This window comes from Leuresthes tenuis, unplaced genomic scaffold (genome assembly GCF_036924035.1).
Source record: "Leuresthes tenuis unplaced genomic scaffold, fLeuTen1.0.hap1 SCAF_1, whole genome shotgun sequence".
Lineage (NCBI taxonomy): Eukaryota > Metazoa > Chordata > Actinopteri > Atheriniformes > Atherinopsidae > Leuresthes > Leuresthes tenuis.
The window spans coordinates 12,484,485-12,504,454 of NW_027325355.1; the positions used below are offsets into that span (position 1 = coordinate 12,484,485).

At 42.2% G+C, this 19,970-nt stretch overlaps 1 protein-coding gene and 1 long non-coding RNA gene across 2 annotated transcripts in view; both read right to left on the reverse strand.

Moving 5' to 3' along the window:
• The window catches only part of LOC140291809 (NLR family CARD domain-containing protein 3-like), a 562,338-nt gene that overhangs the window by 485,931 nt on the left and 56,437 nt on the right, over nucleotides 1–19,970 (reverse strand). The window lies entirely within an intron of this gene.
• On the reverse strand, nucleotides 11,910–18,190 carry LOC140292583 (uncharacterized). The gene is made up of 3 exons (XR_011912572.1): nucleotides 17,985–18,190; nucleotides 12,386–12,432; nucleotides 11,910–12,259 (listed from the first exon to the last, which is right to left on the reverse strand). It is a non-coding gene; the product is annotated as an uncharacterized lncRNA (long non-coding RNA).

Below are 19,970 nucleotides of genomic sequence, written 5' to 3' on the forward strand. Positions count from 1 at the left end.
TGGAAATCTCCTTGACGACACCTCCTCCTGAATCTGATGAATAGCACCAGAAGTCATCTGGGACCTGGCTTGGCACCTCCTTCCACCACAGGCGCAACTGCCTCGGCCGCCGGATTAGTGGCACAATGTTCAAGGAACTTAGCTTTCAGAGCAGCCCCCAGGCCAGCGAAGAAGCGTCGAAACTTCTCCTCTCTTTGTGCCACATCTCCATAGTCGGGAAATGCCTCCACGACCAGCAAAAACGCAGACTTGCTCAAACAGGTTGGAGGAATCCTCGCGAGCTCACTGGAGTAGTCGCCGCCATCTCCCGTCCCTCCAGCCAAGGAAACTCCGGCTTCCGTCACCAGCAAAAGGAGCGGGTAGATCCACCAAACAGAGACCAACTGAACTTGACAGGGTCATGTCTCCACGCGGGGGGCAACACCCATTCCGAAATACCGCCATTCCGACATGCAAACGTCCCACCATTCCGACAAGGCTTTCAGTTTAAGGAAATGTGCGTTACTCAACAGGCGAGTCCCTTCTTTCTGTTCATGCAATTTATATGTTTAACACATGTTTACAGATAATTAAAAACACAAAGTCTCGGCAACTGGAGGAGGAGAAGCAGACCGCGATGGTTTTCAATCACACACTCCAATGCCACTTGTTTCAACTTCCGAAAATTTAATCCAGGAAAAAAAGGCTTACAAATATGGACCGAAATGGCTCCATAACACGCACAAGAATCCAAAAGAAACGAAAGTTAACTAAAAGAAAGCAAATACGCAGCATGAAGTGGTCAAAATTGGTTTTACGCATGCCTATGTGCGTCTGGCACATGCGTCTTCGGGCGCTCCCACGTTGGTTTGTGGATGAAAGCTATATGTTCAGCTGTAATGTCATGTAAAAACAATCTCTACATGACATTTACTCCCAGGTGTGACCAGTTAGGTCCTTAAGATATCAACAGGCTGTATAAAGCCTTGCGCAACGGCTGTGTGTTTGTGCCAAATGCGCAAAGCCCCTCCGCGCTTCCCATAAGTACTCATAAATCACGTGAATTACATGAATAAACGTTTTTACTGCATTTTGTTGTGTTTTATACGTTCTATGCTGTCGTTTCTCTCCTCTCCTATTGGCAAGGCAAGGCAGAGTGCTCGCAACTGTATCCTGTGCAGTAGCCGTGATCTGTAATTGCAATTATTACTTTTGCATATGATGACAGCGGGCAAAAGACGCATGGGCTCTGTGGAGAGCTCCGCTCCATCTGGCTGCTGTGACAGCTCACTGACACTGTATTTCTGCTTAATCAGTTTCAGTCTCGCCAGAGTTACATTAATATCTGTATTTTTATATTTGACATTTCAGGGGATTTTGATAATAGAATATTAAAGTTTGTTTGCAAGGCTGATATGCCGGCGCAAATACGCGCGCCGGCATATCAGCCTTCATTAGTGTAAAATGTTTTGGGTAAAACATAGGCTATTAAAAGGAACTGTCGGAATGGCGAGATGTCGGAATGGCAGCATGTAACCTCTCCACGCCGCGTGATGCTAACTTAGCCTCGCGCTAACTCACACAGCAAGCTAACTTCCATGGAGCGGCAAAAGTCTAAACATATAAAAACATCACCTCTGCCACCAATGTAACCGAGCTTGCTGGGTTCATTCAACTTAACACTTAAAATAAAAACATTAATGGAGACTGGATACTGAGTTTAACTTTCAGAACCTGCCGCCCCCGTTTTATTACTCCTCCCAGAATGCACTTTTCCAGCAGGACATTTGACATGAGAATACAATACAATACTGTCTGTTACACTTTATTATTAAGGTTAGTCATTTTAAATCAAAGAAAGGGGGATACAAGTGAAAGATATTGGTACGACTGGATTAATATAACCAAGCGTCGCTTTGAAGATACTTTGCCTCTTCACATAACGTGTCCATGGGGTGTTCATGACAGGCAGAGACACAGATGCAGCGTATACTGAGGTTAAAAAATGTGCGACATCTAGTGGTTGTTAGAATAACTGCACGTGAAAAGAAAAATGCTGGCCATGACATATTTATTCTTCTTTTTTAAAAAAAATCCTTAACCACGCTTGTTTTCTAATAATTTATATATATTTTATTACTAATAATTTAGCTAAGTGAAGCTCTTTTCTAAAACCAATCGGAAAGTGACGATGTTTGAAGTGAACTTGTTTGTTTACGTGTAACCGTGGCAACCAACAAAATGGCGTCCATGCGGGGGAGAGTCGCGTTATTTGAACATGCGTTTTAGGCTATACTACCTTTGTTTTGTGACTCTGACCAGTTGATGTTATTGCCTAAATCCAAGTATGAATTGATAAAAAATGTGTTAAAGGAAAGTGTTGATATGTTCTTAAAGAATTTTGAAGCAGTGTCGGTCTCACTTGACTTAAGTCAGTTGGTTGACAGATGAGTTCAAAGGCATTCAAAGGGACGCTACAGATGCCCACAAAAGCACAGGTGTGTCTGCTTGTATGAACATTGGACATCACATCAGTGATGTAAGTTGCTGTACTGTAGAGATTTTTGTGGAGCCCAGGAGGAACACCTGCTCAAAGTTAATGCACCCCGAGCCTCGGGGCTGTTGTAAGATTAAAAAAATGGAGTCCCAAAGCTGTAAGCTCTGGACTCCAGGTGGTGGCTTAATGTCTTCCCCATCTGTCAGGGCATCCTACCGGCCACTTCACCCAGAGGAGAGGAGCGAGACACCGGCCAGCCGCCTCGATCCAGGACCGACGGAAGCCGCCCAGGGAGGCTTCGGCGTCGGTCCTGGACCGAAGAGCCGGCCGATGTCCCACCCAGCACGCTCCAGGCCAGGACAGTCTATCAGACTCCATAACTACCACCTGTATCACTGCAGGAGGGGCAGAGCCCACTGCAGAGACCCTGGAAGGAGTCTGATAGAGAGGCGACCCTTCACGGCTCCTCGAGGGAACGTGTAGGATTAAACTTTCAGTAGTCCTACTGGCCCTATTTATATGATTTCTACGTTCGAAATATGATCACATGACCAGTAGACACCGTCACTGTTGCCCCGGTTTTTACCATATATGGAAAAAAAGAACTCACAGAACCTTCCATAAATGGAAATCTGCAAACGTCAAACGAATATCCCCAAAATAGGGGTCTATCAGTGACATGATTGGTCACGTGTGCAGGTGAGGTTGGACGTGCATGCGTCACCCCAGCACCTCCATGCTCCATGGAAACATGGTCGGGATCAACATCAGCCTCTCAAGGCAATTCTGTGGTAAAATAGAGGAAACATGTCACAGTTCATGTTCATGTCACAGTTTATGTTTTAATAGTCTTGCTTTCAGGTTATGTTCAAGTCATGCTTGTTCATGTTCATGCCTCATAGCCACAGTCTTGTTATCTTGTTATCAAAGTTATTTATTCATAGTCTTGTCACAGTCACAGTTAATCATAGTCTTGTCTTATTTTTTCCATATCCTTGGTTTTTGTTAACGTTAAGTATTTTTGAATCCGGCTCTGTCACGCTTTTTGTTCTTGCTTTTTGCTCCCTGTTTTTTGGAATAAAACTTTTTGTTGAACATAAAGAACTGCATCTGGGTCCTACCTCGCCACGAATCGTGACAAAACATATGGTTCCAGCACCTATAGAATTGGGAGAAATGTGAGAAGTAAGTGAAACACTGATGCTAGTTCATGTTTAACAGCTTTAGCCCATTAAATACACATCTCTTTTAAAGGTTAACTGTTCTGGCCAACTGCTTAATAATACTTTATTTGTTTTATTACGTAGGATAATGTTTTGCCCTTCTTGTGGATTCAGCCTTGAATCAGTTCATGTGGCAAGGACATCAGATTATTGAGTCCTGATAAGACAACTGAAGGTAGTGTTTAAAAGACATTTTAAATTGGACTTCACAGTATAACTACACATTCATTTGAATACATGACCTCTGAACAACAAGATTATCATTGATCCACTGACTCTCTTAATGAAATCTGATTACACTGTGAAGCAGGAAGCACAGTAAGATGTGCAGTGGAGTCATTACACAACTCTGGGAGTTTAAAAGAGAAGCAGAGGCAATCACACTTCCACCACTGAAAATGTTCCACTTTGGCAAAGGTGAAAGGTTGGGAAAGCCAGCAATTTGGTCCACTTCAAACTTTGTGTCATGACAGCTTTCTGATACCATTTCTATTTAGAATTCCAGAGGTCCCATTTTTAGATTGAGAATGCTTCGTCATTGGAGAGCCTGCAGGACCTGATCGTACACAGCAGCACCATGCTGCAGACTGCAGGGTGTTTTAAACGTGTTGGGTCAATGGAGGAAAAGCGTTCAGTTATCAATGATTACCTTCAGTGGTATTTAATTGATAAGAACCACACAGCATTTGAAAGGTAGTTTATTTTATTGCTCTTGCCCAGAAAGAGTTAAACATGTGACTGACTGTTAGTTAAAATCCTCTGTATTATTGCATTATGGCTTCAAAGATGGACTTGGCAGCTTGCAGTTTGTCACAGCACTGCAGCAGTATCCTACAGTCCTGACCCCTGTTCTGTCACTCAAGTGAAAAGTTATCTGCCACAGACAAGGAAAACTTATTCCAACCCCAGCTTAGTCCTGCCTGAAGTAACAAGAGGAAAACAAGAAGTTTGTGGGCAGACTGCCTTCTGACTGCGAAGGTTAGTCAGTTTAATCTTTATCAACATAAAATATCATCCCAAGTCTTGTTTTAGATTGACATTTTCAGTAAATTAGTCCAAATGCTTTCTACTTTTAGAAGGAGACACTTCAGTGACCCTGGAGAAGATCTTCATGCTTGCCACAGGTGTAGCAGGCAAACCTCCTGCTGGCACGGATCCTGGAGCGTCCCTTCAGCTCCTCACCAGTTCAAACTACCCCATGGCAAATACATGTGCCAACACATTAAAGCCGCCTGTCTCTGATAACTGCAACAGCTTTAAAGCCAACATGAACTTTGGAATGAAGAATTCCCACTTTTAAACACACTGAACTATGAACACCTGAAATGTCCCAAAAGAAAAAGGTTTTGTTCAGGTTGGAGATGTTAAACACTCAGCTTTAAACTCCTGTTTAAACCTCTGTTCTGTCTTCTCTTTTTAAAATCTACAAGGTGCCGGTGTTCCTCTGTGCCGGAGGGTAATGCATAAGAATAAAATGTTTTGCCATCCCAGTTTATTTGTCTAAATGTGACATGAAGATAAAGTTCAGCCATGTTGTTCAGAGTGATGTAGTTCTCTACAGCAGACTGCCACTGAAGAGATGGTGTCAGAGCACTTTGTCTCTGTGGTTCTTCAAAGGGATGCAGGTCATCGTCCCCAACAGTAACTGGTGGTGCTGCTCAGGGTCTGTGAAGATGCTGAGAATCCACAGTTCATCCCATTGAATCTGGGAAGAAAATACAGAAAAACAACCAGATTTACTTTGTTTTCTCTCAAAGTTTAAATGTTGTTGGCGTTCCCTGCCAGTGATTGGCCAGATTTAGTTAACAAGACTCGTATGCAGAGACACCACAAGACGACATGATAAAAGCTCAAATACACCATCAAATAAATATTAGAACTAAAGTGATGCTGACTGAAGCATGAGTGTAAATTCTCAGACATAATGACTGATTTTAAAGTGACAGCTTCAAGGAAGAAACCTTTTTTTTTTTTTTTTATCATAAAAAAAAGCTCTCTGGTCCATATACTGTTTTCTGAGCTTTTACAGCCTCAGTTCAACCTCAGGTTAAACTCATGTAACCATGATTTTCCTGTGAATGCTTCATGTAGATGTAATAAAAGGTCGCCCTGTTGTTTTTGCTTTAACATGGTTTGCAGTGTTCACCTGTGAGACAAATGATACATCACCTCTGCTCATCCAGATGTTCAGTTAGACTGCCGAACAGCACGGATAACGTGAGCGTTCCAGTGGTGTTTGTATTCGTCCAGTTCTTTCTGTCGCGCTCCCAGACGGCTGTATCGCAGCAGCCTTGTGTGTTCGTAGCTGCTTTTGAACAGATGCTTCTCCCTCAAGTCACCAAACAGATCCGTCCAAAACTGTGTGTGAGTATGCAAACACACATTTTATTCTAAGGAAATATATCACCTTCCTCCTGTAAAATACAGCTGAATTGCTGCCTGTTGTGTTTTAAGTAGTTTATTATGTAGAAGACATTTAAAATCTTAAGCAGGAACTGAATTGATTCAACATATTAAAAAAAAAACACCAAATAAAAGCGAGCATTGCCTTCATCAGCACAGTCATCTACAGTAAATCCAAAAGTGTGATGTGAAGTAGATAATCAGTGAAGAATGAATACGAGATAAAAACCTTTGTTTGCCAAAGCAGGACCTCCAGCTTTCAGTTCACTGCTCAGATGCTGAAGTGCCATACATGTGACTTCTGGCTCCTGCAAATGCATCTCTGTGCGCTGATCTTAAGGAACGATGAAGTGCTGCCATCAGTCCATTTTCTGCCACAGTCTGTGCGGCGGCGCATTGGAAAAACTCAAAGCTCAGCGACACACTCTATGTCATTTTGAGCACCGACACCAGGATCATTGTTGGACTTTCCACATGTGAGCCACATCATTTTTGTTGAGAAGTCATCGATACGGCCACTTCAGGCAATTCCAAAAGGTTTCAGTTTGTCGTTCCCACCAACATGCCACACTGAACAATACTCTATTCCAGATGTGTCAGGTTCTCTTTTTGTGTTCATCACATCACATCTTCTGACTGTAAAAGAGTACTTTTGTTTCAGAGGCTGCCACATCGCTCTGTAACCTAAAAGCTGCCTGATCCCTGAGGTTCCTCAGAAAAAGCTGCCTGCACAGCAGCAACTGGAGCGTAGTTCGTCCTCTCGGTCAGGTCTGCATTTTGTCTTCTTTTGAAAGTGCTGACACTCACTGAAATGTTGTGCTTGGCTGCCAGTAAGTCCAGCATGATTTCAGAGGCAGGGTCCTCAGTGAAATACTTGTGGATAAGTTCATCCACCACGGCTGCTTCAGGACCTGATGGATGAATATATGAAAACACCACATGAGAAAAAGTAGATCCACTGCATTTATACTCTTTGGTGTCAAGTTTTAAACAATTATTGATTAACAAAGTAAGAAACTGAATATTGTTAATGATTCACTTAGATTCTCATACATTTAGTGTTCATCCCAGTGACTAAAACGCAGCAGAGTTGGAAACCTTGCAAAATGCCACCCGAAGTAGTGGGATTTGACATTTTATTTTGAGGGTGCCTCTCTGTTTTTCTGAATGTAATATTCTTCATCTGTTGCATTTAACATAGTTTGCATGTTTTGAGTTTCAGCCATACCTGGGTGGTAATCTCAGTGATAATTCACAGTACAATGAAGAAATCCATAATCTTTAAGAAGATGATCAAAATATACCTTCCTCTTGAAGATTTCTGCATCATGAGCCACAGTGTGACAGGCCAGGCTGAAGATTTATTCCACAAAATGGACAAAACATCATCTGGTAAAATACAAAGGGGAAAGGACTCTTAGCTTACACATGATGGTAATTTGCTGTGTAAAGTTGATAAACTAACACTCATCTCACTGACAAAACAGTGATAACAGCACAGTTAATAAACATTATCCAGCATCAGTGTCTCACTTCCTTCTCAAACTTTTCCTAATTTCCCTCTCTTTATCCGTTAAAACCCAAGCGTTGTGGCTTGTTGTGTTGCTTTTGTATTCTTTGACACTTCAGGGCCACCGTAGAGACCGCCTGGGAATACCAGCTGCTGTATTCGTGGCACCTCATTTAAGTCAGTCTGTTCTAACAGTTTCCAGCACTGCTCAGCTCACAGACTTCATCTGTCTCAATTCTTCTGGAAAACAAACACAAATTTTATTCTCTCACCTTCTCAATTCTCTGTATTGTTGAGGATGGTGAGAAGGGAAGAGTGAGGGGTTTCCTATGAAAGTCCACTGTCATCTCCACAGTGTTGAGCGGGTTCAGCTCCGGGTGGTTCTGACTGCCCAAGAGGACCAGGCTGGACCCTGCTTGGCTTCCAAGATCAGGTGTGTTCAGGGAGGTGTGGCTGTAAGCAACAGTCACTGTGACAAATATGGATTATATAGGTGCTGGAACCATGTTTCCTCTATTTTAAAACAGAGTTCATATGAGAGGCTGATGCTGATCCTGCACATGTTCTTCTCTCGTGTTCGTTCTCTTCAGCTGAAAATGAGACTTTCAGATAACTTAGTGTCTGTCAACCTCTTCTGTTCCCTGTGTGTAGTTTTGTGTTCAGCGTCACACAGAGAGACAGAGGAAGCTTAATTCAATAATATATGTTGTTTCTGCATCTATAAAAACCTTGTTTACGATCACTTCTATCGCTTATGGCCGTACTGCCCTGAACACACCTGACCTCATCTGAGCTTAGAAGCTAACCAGGATTGAGCCTGGTCACTTAGATGGGAGACTGCCTGGGAACAACAGGTGCTGAAAGCTCTTTTGCTTCTCTACAAAAACCAAAGAGGAAGCTGCTGTCCCATTGAACTTCATATTAACTTAATAGCTTAGATGGCATCTCATCTAAGTCAATCTGTTCTAACAGTTTCCAGCAGTGCTCAGCTCACAATGACTTCATCTGTCTGAATTCTGAGAAGTTAAAACATTTATAAAAAGTATTCTATCAAAATAATACCAAGAAAACTGTTCTTTTCCTGATAAGTTCAGGAAACTTTAGTGATATTAAGTAACTTCCCTCAAACAGATCGGTCAACATGTCTGTACTGGAGTTACTGCATAAAGTCTCATATTATATTTAAAGTCTACTTTCATCAACTAAAAAGAGGTTGAGAAACAATCAATTCAAAGTCATCATAGCATATATAGACACTTGCTGTGTCTTTAAAGTTTGCTGCTCATACACAGAAGGTGGCTTGAAGAAATATTTTAATAGATTAAATGATGGACCCCGGTTTAGTCCCCAGAATGACCAAGATCATACATTTACAAGCACTTGTGTTTACTTCTTTTATAAATACTACTTGGATGTAGTATATAGCAGAGTGTTAAAGCTGTTTCTCTTGATTTCTGTGGTGTGTGACTTCCTCTCAGGAACACAGACAGCACGCAGACACATGTGACATCATGAACAGAGAAGGAATATTTCTGTGAAACGTTAAAGCTGTAACGGATCAAATACAGGTGCAGATGAACAGGTTTTCATTGTAATCACACATGATGTTCAATACACACATACAGCAATCTGTTGTATATTTATACTCTGTTGTGGACTGAGCTGTATCTTTTAAAATGGCTTCATGTTTAATATTCTATAGCAGTGAGCAGTTAATAATGCACAGACATGAGAAATTCAAAGCAGACTCTTTGGAGTCTTCACTCCTGGACCTGTTGCCTAGGCGACCCGACCTCAGGTAATTATCGATTGTTGAAACATGTTCAGTCTTTAATGTCAATAAAATCTCCTTTAACTGTGAAGGAAGTGGAGTCTTTATTGATGGGGATATGTCGCCCTCTGGCGATGAAAATATAAATAGCATCATGTCAGTTTGGGAGTGTTTTTAAACGACTGAATAATTTGGTAGATTTCTTATCATTGTAATAATGAGCAACTGGACTTTCTGAATATTTCACTTCTCATCTGAAAGATGTCTTCAGCTTTAACTAGTTGGTGACTGTCGGCTTATCAGCAGCTTAAAGACTATTCACACTTGGCAGGTCTGTACGGTCACACTGACACACTTCAGTCCAAACCATCTGTTTTCTTTGTCCAGAATGTGGACATTACTGTCCTCAAAAGAGTGTCCCTTCACCTTAAGATGGAGGTGAACTGCTGAGCCTTCAAACTGTACATCTGTATGTGTCAGATAAAAATATGATGACTCTGCAGACAGGGACATTCAGGACCAGAGGGTGAAGAACTTAGAAGATGGGGACCTCACATAACCAGAAAAGGATGTTTGCAGCAAAGCACTCAGTTTTACCATTTCTCCACAACAGCTGCCAGTGGTGGACCTCATCACAGCTGCTGAATCTGTGATAAGGGCTGTCAACATCTCAGAAGAAGGCAGAAACAAGCTCAGGAGGAGGAGAGACACTCTGAGGAGGAACAACACAAACTGATGCCCAAACAGAACAAGAAATTACACAAACAAATAAACGGAGTCCAAAGGGATCCTGAACTTTGATGTCTGAATCCAGATGTTGTCAGTAAGAAATGTGGATTAGAACACGTAGAAAAACTGAACAAATACTGCTGAAACTGCTTCACAACGTGATGGAAATATTAATATATTCACAAATATATCAGGTGTGAGTGTTGAGATTAAAACAATATGTGATTTGTTCTGCAGGAACTGCCTCATTAACAAGCTTCTGCTCTCAAACTGCACAGATCTGAGCGCTGAATGTGATTTGTTGAATTTCTGGACATTTTCTGACCTTCCCATCAAACTGAAAATAATAAATGCACAACACACTAAAACACACATTTCTTGTGTGAATTAAACTTGTCCTGAGAGAAGTGGGTGCAGAATATTGAAAATACAGCCCCTAAAAAGACATAAAAAGATCACACCAGCTTCTCAATGAGGAACATACATGTACATGTACCAGTTAAAGTCAGTTTTTGACATATTTATTTAGCTTTTGATACATAATTCTTGTTCTGACGATCAACATATTTCATTCACAGCAAGTTGTGTCCCTCCACACATGCGCAACACTTTTACCAAAACCAATTCAATGTGGCATCAGAAAATAAACCGCGAGTGACACGACCAACAGGAAATGACATCATCAAGCCATGTGCTAACTAACACAATGAACAGACCAAAACTAAGTCAGTAACGATGTGTAAAATGCAATTAATCATACAGCACTTCACACTATGAAAGTATACGTAGATGTGCACAGAAAAGTGAACATCTGCACACAAGATGTCCCGGTTATCAGATTTCTATGGAACATTTTACTAATCTGATCTGCATGCAGTTCTGTCTTCACCCAGCTGTCTGTTTGACTGATTAAAGGAGAAAAGTGCTGATATGTTGGCGGCCCGTTAGCCATGGTTTGGTGAGGCAGAGTAAAGCTGTTCTCTGTGCAGCATCTACAGTGGAAGTACAGCAGATGTAGGGGTGCACGGTGTAAAACAGCTGTGTTAACAGCTGGTTTACTCCCCTGTTACTCGTGTCCTCTGCAGTGTGTTTGGGATAATGTGGGATGGGAATGTGTGGGCGAGCTGCTTCTGGGTTTTAGCTGTTCAGGAAACAGCTTTAAGGTTGATGGTGTGGTTTTGTAAATTTAACTCTTTATAATCAAGTGTTTGTAAGAATGAATGCGTACAGGAAATACTCAGAATATTTTGTATTGAAACTATTTTGTAAAACAGAGACACCTCCTCTGTAAGGATGTGGTTCGGCACCGTCAGTCGTCAGTTAGTCCGTTAAGGCCTGCTGATGGTGGAGGATGATCATGTCCCACGATGCCTCCATGCTGTTCTTGGCTCTGTGTATCTTTTCTAGATAAATTAAACAAATAGTTTTGTACCATATTCTGTTTCTGCGTTTCTGTAATCAGCTGCTCAGAAGCTGCCTCTGATATATTTAGTTTCTCTGATCTTTTCCAAAATGTGTTAGACCCTCCACCCATTGCACCGTCACCTTTATTACAGAAAGAAGACAAAGTCTTTGAAAAGTTTCTGTCCATAATTTAGATGATTCTCCAGTAGAACATAAAAGAATAATAACATTAATAATATCAAAAGAGCAAAAAAGCATAAAATTCTGAAGGTTTTCACCTCAAATATCAACATGTTTGACTTAATTTACATTTTACATCAATTATTATTGAGGTGATTAAATGTTAGTAATTTTATTTAACTTATATGTTTACATATAGGAGGAGGAGGAGGAGGAGGAGAAGATGGGTGTTCTTATATTACTGTGACAGACAGAGCAACCTCCATCACAGCAGTTCAGACTCCAGGACAGACCATTGTTTCCAAACACACAGTCACTGCCTCCTCTCCTGCTGATTCCTCTGTAACTCAATGAAATCTCAACATCTCCTCTCCACTCGACCTCCCAGTAACAGCGACCAGTCAGAACATTTCTACATAGCAGCTGAGGACACTTGTCATGAAATCTGTCTGGATGATCAGGATATGACTGAACCTCCTCCACACTTGTCACCTTCCTGTTGTTGTCAGACAGTTTCAGTTCTTTGTTCACTGTGTTTGTGTCGATTGTGAGTTGACAGGAATCTGATGGAGAGAACAAACACAATCCAGCTGCAGTTATTGATCTATCATCTGTTCACTTTGATCAATGAGTGATGTGACAGTGTGAAGATGGTTGGATGTCATGAATCAGATGAAGAACACACTTACACTTCCTCAGACCTGGTGTCAACCATCGTTCTCCAGCAGGCTCCACCCTGAAAGGAGGAGGGGGGTCAGAGAAGCACCGTATGGATATTTATTTCACTCATCTACTTGTTAGCATTGAGAAGAAACCACTTTACTGTGACTGCATGTTGTTTGGCATCAATCCTCAGAATTCTCTCATCTTTGCTGGAATCTTCTCCACATCTGTCACTTTGTACACTGACTGCACAGCTGAGAGCTGAACATTAACTAACTTTATCAGAGTTATTTTACATGGAAATACATTAATTGTCATGACTTATGCTTTGATTAATTTCTTGTCTTGTCATTTCCTATTTTATTTTATTGTCTGGACAATAACAGCTTCACAAATGTGTTAATCTGTCTAAATACTTTGCACATGATGACAACACTGTCACGATTTACGTTCTGTTCGTTCGTCATTTCCTGTTTTATTTTGAAAAATCACTAACTTTCCCCTCTCGTTTCAGGTATCTTGCTCTTCCTCCCGTGTCAAGCGTCTGATTGTCTTCCCTGATTCCCAAGTGTTTCCACCTGTTCGCCCTTGGTCCCTCATGTGTTCAAATAGTCTGCGTTTCCCTTGTCTTGTGCCACTATGTTGTCTCTTCCCATGAGCTTCATGACTTGCCTCTTGTGCCATCGTTTTCTCAGTGACCACAGCCATAGTTTCCACGAGCCTGCAGTGAGCGATCCGCCTGCAGAGCTATCTTGTTTTGTAATTTATTCATAGCCATAGTTAGTTTATTTATCACGGTAAGTTCCATAGCCTGTATTGTTACTCCCTTTTGGAATGATTTTGATTTGTTAACGTTTCATAGAAACCTCTGTTAGTGGAGTGATTTGCATTTTGTTCTTTAAGATCTGTCACGCCTCCGTTAAAGGAGTACTTTAAGTTTATAGTTAAAGTTTCATAGTGCCTCTGTTTTTTTTTTGTTTTTTAAGAGTGTCTTTTGTTTAAATCCGCCTCAATAGGAGAGCATGAGTTTGTTTGTTATTGTTCACAGCCCTTTACGTTTTCCTCCAGAGTGGAGTTATTTCGATAATTTTTCATAGCAGTAATCTCCCCAGCCATAGTTATTGTGGAGAGCACTTCAGAATTTTCACAGCCTTTTCCGTTGCTCTGCTCGGACATCCTCACCTGCCTTGCTGCCTTGTTTATATTACTCAACACTTTGCTTTTGAAAAGACCCTGCATCTGTGTCATGTCTCCCGAGGTTCGTGACATTAATGAATATGTGTGCACTTAATGTTAGTAGCTTTTACTATTATTCTTCTACTTTCCGCTGCAATTGAAGTCTATGGCAGCCCCTAGAACCCAATGGTAAAAACTTTATAAATTTGGCACACGTATTCAGGACATTACCATGAGAAAGTCAAGAATTTTCGTGCACAAAAAGTGAACTCCTGAGCGCTACCAACACGTTAAAGCTTGAAGTGCATTCAGCTGCATAACTTTGGACTCGTTGGTGACATGACATTGACTATGACGTCAATTTCCGCCTTACTAGAGTTTCTGTCATTTCAGCGGTCGCAAATTTTGACCGATTGGCACAAACTATCTTTGGACCAATCCACACAAAAGCTAAGAGATGGCTTTTTCAATTTCAACTTTGTTCATCCACTACAAACCAAACTTTGCAGCGAAACTGGAAGTGAGGCCATATCTCTGTGATGTATTGATGCCAAACTTGGTGTATGGACTCATGCCTTCCTTAGCACCCATAGGCTTGCCTGCTGTACTGCTACAACTGCCCAGCAGTCCTCCGACCCATAAAGCTGGCAAAGTCCTAGATCTCGTTTTCTCAAGAAACTGTGCCACAGAGGCCCTATCTGTCACACCTCTGCATTTCTCTGACCACTATTTCATTCAGTTCAGAGTGAGTCTCCTGAGAAGACCATCTGCTTCTACCCCTATGGTTTCCTTCCCCCGCAATCTCCGCAACCTGTCACCCACCCGCTTCTCTTCCGTTGTTGCCTCCGCTCTTCCAACCTTCAGCACATTCTCCTCCCTTCAGGTTAATGATGCCACGGAGTCCCTTTGCTCTACACTGAGCTTATCTCTGGATAGTCTGTGTCCTCTATCAACCAAACCCGCCCGATCCTCCCAGTCTCACCCCTGGCTTAATGATACTCTCCGAGCGTTGCGCACCAATCTCAGAGCTGCCGAAAGGAAATGGCACAAGTCAAAAGATCCTGCAGATCTCGCTAAACTCCAGGTGCTACTGTCATCATTCGCATCCAGTGTTACTGATGCAAAAAGTCTTTCTATATCAACAAGATTCATAGTACTACTGACACCCGGAAACTTTTTTCCACCTTCAAAACTCTACTTAATCCTCCGCCACCTGCTACCAATCTAACAGCAGACACCTTTGCCTCATTTTTTACTGACAAAGTGGCAGCTATAAGCAAACAGTTTACCGAACCACAAAATCTGCATGCAGAAGTCCTACTGCATCATTTTCCTCATTTACCCCTCTCGCTCAGAGCAGTGTGTCTAAACTTCTCACATGTAGCTGTCCTACTACATGCCCGCTGGACCCCATTCCTACTAATCTTCTCCAATCCATTGCTTATACTGTAACTGCAGAAGTCACGCATGTGATTAATGCTTCACTGACATCGGGCACATTTCCTACCACATTCAAGCAAGCTCAGGTTACACCGCTGCTCAAGAAACCTTCCCTTCCTCCAACTCATGTGGAGAATTATCAGCCGGTCTCTCTCCTCCCGTTTCTGTCTAAAATCATTGAAAGGGCGGTCTTTAAGCAGGTCCCCGATTACCTCTCACATAACAACCTCCTTGACCCAAACCAATCTGGGTTTAAAAGTGGACACTCCACCGAAACGCCTCTGTTGGCTGTGACAGAAGCCTTAAAAGAAGCCAGAGCGACAGCTAAGTCCTCTGTACTTATCCTGCTCGACTTATCAGGTGCATTTGACACTGTCAACCACAGTATCCTTTTGTCCATACTCTCTAGCATGGGCATCACAGGGAGAGCACACTCCTGGTTTGAATCATACCTCACTGGTCGGTCCTTCAAAGTATCCTGGCTTGGTCATACTTCTGCAGCGCACCACCTCGCCACAGGGGTCCCCCAAGGTTCAGTACTGGGACCTCTTCTCTTTGCCATATACACCAACTCACTGGGACAGATCATCCGATCACATGGCTTCTCATACCAATGTTATGCTGATGATACCCAGCTCTATCTGTTATTCCCACCTGACGACCTCACGGTCTCAGCACGAATCTCAGACTGTCTCTCTGACATATCAACATGGATGAAAGCCCATCACCTCCAACTTAACCTCCCAAAAACTGAACTGCTTGTCTTCCAAGCCAAACCAACCATACACCACAGCATCTGCATCCAAACCGAATCCCTATCTCTTGCTCCATCAAAGGTTGCTTGAAACATGGGTGTCATGATTGATGACAAACTAACCTTCAAAGATCACGTTACCTCGGTTGCTCGTTCGTGCCGCTTTGCATTACTAAACGTAAGAAAGATCAGACCATACCTAACCCAACATGCCACCCAGCTCCTGATGCAGGCCATGGTCATCTCCCGTCTTGACTATTGCAATGCTCCCCTAACTGGTCTCCTAGCCTGTACTATTAAACCTCTGCAGATGGTCCAGAACGCGGTGGCGCGTCTGGCCTTCAATCAGCCTAAAAGAGCACGTCACCCCTCTGTTCATTGAACTCCACTGGCTACCCTTAGCCGCTCGCATCAAATTCAAGTCACTGATGTTAGCCTACAAAGTGCTTAATGGAACGGCTCCCATCTACTTGAATGCTCTTGCAAAGGCTTATGTCACAACTCGGTCCCTCCGTTCGTCCCAGGATTGTCGTCTAGCAGTGCCTACACCACGCCTAAGACAATCCAAACTCTTTTCATGTGTCGTCGATGGTGGAATGACCTACTGAGCGCTACCAGAACAGGGGCGTCCCTGTCTATCTTCAAGAAACTCTTGAAAACCCAGCTCTTCAGAGAGCACCTCCTATCCCAGCACTTACCTTGTACTTCCCTACCCCCTCTATCTTTGCACTTTATCTTTCTGCACCTCCTTCTATGCCTGCACTCTATCTCTACTCTGTCACCTCTGACAGAGTCGGACTATTGGGTTCCTTCTATGTAGTTTATTGTTAGCTTTTTATATAGCTTGTTTTATCTTCATTTGTAAGTCGCTTTGGATAAAAGCGTCTGCTAAATACATAAACATATATGATCAGAGTCATTTCAAACATCCTGAAGATTCAAATGCTTCTCATTTCCTGTGCTGATCATTAGAGTCTGAGTGATTTTAGTGTCTCTGACACAGGTGATGGAGAGGGGTGATCACTAACATCACAAACTCCAGAGGCAGGGGATCTGTGTGCTCTGTCAGTAAGTCTGATATCAAGTCATGTGGAGCTCAGAGGATTGTTGAAGTTTGCTCTGGTGGCTTTATCTCTGAGCTGAAACACATCCAGTTCCACACACTGTTCTTTGAATGTGTTGGAGCTGTCAGAGAGCCGGTCCAGCTGAAGATCCTCATTATTATCAACTCACAGGAGGCACAAAGGCTAATTTAGAACCGCTGTGTACACACTGAATACTCAATGTCTGTTCATTTGAAACAAATATTTGAAAAAATATGTTTTGAAACTAAAAGTCTGATTTTTTTAACTTTGAAGTTTCATTAATTTTTTCAAAAACCTTTTATTATTTCAAATTATCTTTTTTCATTATTTTTCTATTTTAAGTTGTTTTTTCCTCAGTTTCAGGTACTTTTCACATTCAGATCCTTTTTTCAGTTTCAACTTTTTGGCATTGATATGGTAATTTACAATTAACAATCTAGAATGATTCATGCCCTCATTATGAGTCCAAATCAGAATGCAGATTCTGCAAAACTTCAGGAGACTGCAAAAGGAAACAACTTGTGTTTTCCTCTTTTCAGATCATACCAGAGTGAGGGGTTCCACTGACTGTCGCCTTCATTTTGACCGGGTTTTTGTAGGTGATTAAACTAAACAGACAAATGCTGCAATGACACTCAACATGGATGAAAGAATTTGGAGGGAATGAGTGTTCAGAGACAAAAATATTTCCTGCTCCATATACTCCTTAATATTTATCACATCTTAATTTTCTGGGTCTGCTGCTGTGATTCACCATCAGGAGCCTCCAATCAGCAGGAGCATTCTACAATTACATGTTTCTAATTTGACTGGGATTTATGAGGGAATCCTTACCTGAACCACAGGGGTTTATAAATCTATGCGCTAAGCTAGGCTAACATGTCCTGGACCCATCTCTGTATCTGATCCAGGGTCAGAGGACAAACAGACACTTCTCACTGTTGTTCCTGCAGATGTTCTCCTCGGAGACCTCCTCCACAAATATCTGCCGTTTCTGTTCAACCAGTGTTTCTGCTGTGAGCAAAGGAAAAAGGCTCCTACATGTGTGATTGTTCATGTAACACTCAGCAGGAAGCAAAAACACAGAGCTGAGTGCAGGACAGAGAACATGTTTCCAGCTCTTCCTCCTCTATCAGACATTGTGTGTGGCTGCAGCAGGCCTCTCCATACCTGAGTTTGTGTGGATCCTTCAGTGCAGCCGTCAGCAGCTTCACTCCTGAGTCTCCTGGATGGTTGTAGCTCAGGTCCAGCTCTCTCAGATGGGAGGGGTTGGAGGTCACGGCTTCAGCCAGAGAAGCACAGCCTTCCTCTGTGATCAGACAGCCTGACAGGCTGTAGACACACAAAACAACACAGAAACTCTGAGAGAACTGCTCTGAAACTGAAGCTGAATGTCACCAAATTGTTCAGAGAAACTGGAACTGTCTCACATTACTGACTTTGTGTCTTCATAAATCTGAGTCAGAATCAAACTACACACGTGGATGAACCTGATTTCCTATTTTAGCCACAAATACATGCAGACACTCCCCTACTGAGTCCTTTTCAGATAAAATATGGTCTGCACCACAGTGAGAGCAGCAGGAAAGAAGAAGCTGCTTTAACAAATGTGAAACTGAGACGCTCATCAGTGAAGCAGAGAAAATTAAATCTGTTTTATTTGCTGATCTTAGTTCTGGAAACAGAAGAAAAGCTGCTGGATGGAAAAAAGAAACAGAAGAATCAACTCTGTAAAGTCTGAACAAAGGACCCTGCAGAGGTAAAAAAAGAAATGGTGGCATTAAAAACGAGTCAACACATCAGGTGGCAGAAGGACAGCATCGTGGCGATGGGCTGAGGACCGGTGTTGTTCCAAAAAGTGATGGTCCACCAGAAACTGGTCTGATTCTGTGGGAGCGTGTGCTGGCTGTTGGAGCTGTATCACTCCATGTATTTACCTCTGCTGCTTCAGTGCTTTGGATCAAACTGTTACAGCGTTCAAACACAAATCATTTTATGTCTGGGCTTATAATAAAGGGATGTCTTTGTGAAACTTTGAACTTTGCTTCCAATTAAGCAGATTTTTGGTGGCAGAGTTTCAGAGTTGATTAGAACCAGGTCTACATTTAAGCTTAACGTGATCAGAGCTGTATTAAGACATTGTTTCCAATGTTCTGGCTGTGTGTGTGTCTTATCCTTAATGTTTACAACGTGTCCTGGCAGAAGACACCTCTAGTCACGCCTTCAGGCAAATGACGTGTGAGTCAGCCCCACCTGCACTGTATATACAGTCATCAGGAATGACTCCTCAGTTCTTATGCTCTTCACTTCGTTAAGAACGCCTCTGTTGATTTCAGACTCCCTAGTTTCTGCTAGTTAGCCATATTCTCCCAGAAGGCTACAGCCAACTCTGAATTAGCTTAACCACTCTTGCTGGTGTTAGTCACTGCTTCCTGCTGGTCAGCTGGTTTCTGGTTGTCATTCTGGTGACAAGCTTACTGTCTCGCTATGAGCAACAGGCTAAAATAGTGAAGCAAAACTCCTCTATTCGCCCCGGTCCTCAGGGGTGCAGCTTATGGCTTAATGAGAAGGACCAGCATGAAGCGTGCCCCGTCTGTCTGGGGATCGTCCACGCCAGGAAAGCGTTGATGGAGCCTGAGGCTTGTGGTTCTGTCGCCAGCTTCCGTGCTCAACCCATCGAGACTAATTTTCAGTTGGAAGCAGAATGACAGTGATTAGTAACATTATTCCCTTAAATCCTTACAGCACGATGAAAACTGCTTTAAAGACATAAACACAACAAATATTTCATGATTTTATTCTCACTAAATAAATAAACCTTGTAATAAATAAAATCTTGATGAGTCACAAAATACTAGAAATGATATAAATATGGTTCAAGTTTGAATCTTATTGACAAGCATACCTCACAAAGCTCCACAAGGAATGCACCCAATAGATATGATGGTCCTTTTAGTCATTAAATGTGCAAATTGGAAAATCCGATAGTTTCTTCAATCATCAAACATATAACAACGGGTACAAATATGAAAGCCTTTATTGTGCAAATTAAGTGCTACATGGAGATAACAAAGCATTGTTCACCTGCCAGCTGTCTTGAAGGCTGTGCCAAAATACTTATGGAGCTAATGAATGGGAAAAGCTTAATTTGTACAG